This window comes from Paramormyrops kingsleyae, chromosome 12 (genome assembly GCF_048594095.1).
Source record: "Paramormyrops kingsleyae isolate MSU_618 chromosome 12, PKINGS_0.4, whole genome shotgun sequence".
Lineage (NCBI taxonomy): Eukaryota > Metazoa > Chordata > Actinopteri > Osteoglossiformes > Mormyridae > Paramormyrops > Paramormyrops kingsleyae.
In genome coordinates, this window is record NC_132808.1 from 5,798,829 (window position 1) to 5,799,874 (window position 1,046).

Sequence of the window (1,046 nt, forward strand, 5' to 3'; positions counted from 1 at the left end):
GCCTGAGAACTGTTGCGATGTTTATATTTCAAACCTAAGCATCCATCCATCCATGTTCTGTAACTGCTTATCCCATTCAGGGTCGCGGGGGGTCCAGCATTGGCTGTCAGAGGGGGCTGAGACGGTAGTCGCTGTCGGTAATCCAGGCGAAGGTCGTCTGATCGTCTATGGCAGTAGGAGCACTAAGCATGACCCGGAGTCTAGGAGGCGAAGCATAGATTGGTACACAGGAGGACAGGAACACACAGAGGGGGAAACGCTTACACACAGGAAAAACCATGAAGATCTCGCATCTGGCTCACCCAGAAAAAGGAGACTGACAAAGGGAAGACTGAACACAGATGGGAGGGACGTGGTTCCAAAGCAGAACCACCGCTGTCATCACTGAGCTTGATGGACCGGGCTTCCCCGAACAGCTGGCGTGTCCTGTCAGTGGGATCTCCTGGAGGGGTGTAGTAGTTGAGACGTTGAAGGGACATCTCCAGAGTGGTACGCGAAAAAGAGGTCTTTGGCCACTTACTGCATGGGGATCTATGGGTCATATTAAGCTGACGTCAAAAGTATCAAGGCGAAGAAAGAAAAAAACAACCGGAAAGGCAACGGAAAGCTTTGCTAAAGGCCATCAATCAAAATAATTTGAATGATGGTACTGTCAAGAAGTAGCACCTTGTGTGTTCTGAGCAGTTCCTTACAGGCTGAGATGGGCTGTGTTTCAGCGAAATGTATTTAAAATATGTATTTATTTACTTTATGAGTATTTCGTGAATTATATTTTGCTGGGCGGCAAAAAAATCAGATGTAGTTTGTAACGAAATATATTTTGATTGTATTTAATCTATTTAAAATATTTAAGAAATGTCATTTTAAGAACCTTCATCACCAGGGTTACAGATTCAATATAGCCTATCACCATCTTTGGCAACATTCCAAAGAAAGAAGCTGCTATTGGTGATCGGTGCAAATTGCCTTGGCAAAAATTATGTAGTAAAGTAGACCTGTATTGCTCACAGAATGTCAGTATAGGACAGAAAATTAGAGCGATTAGC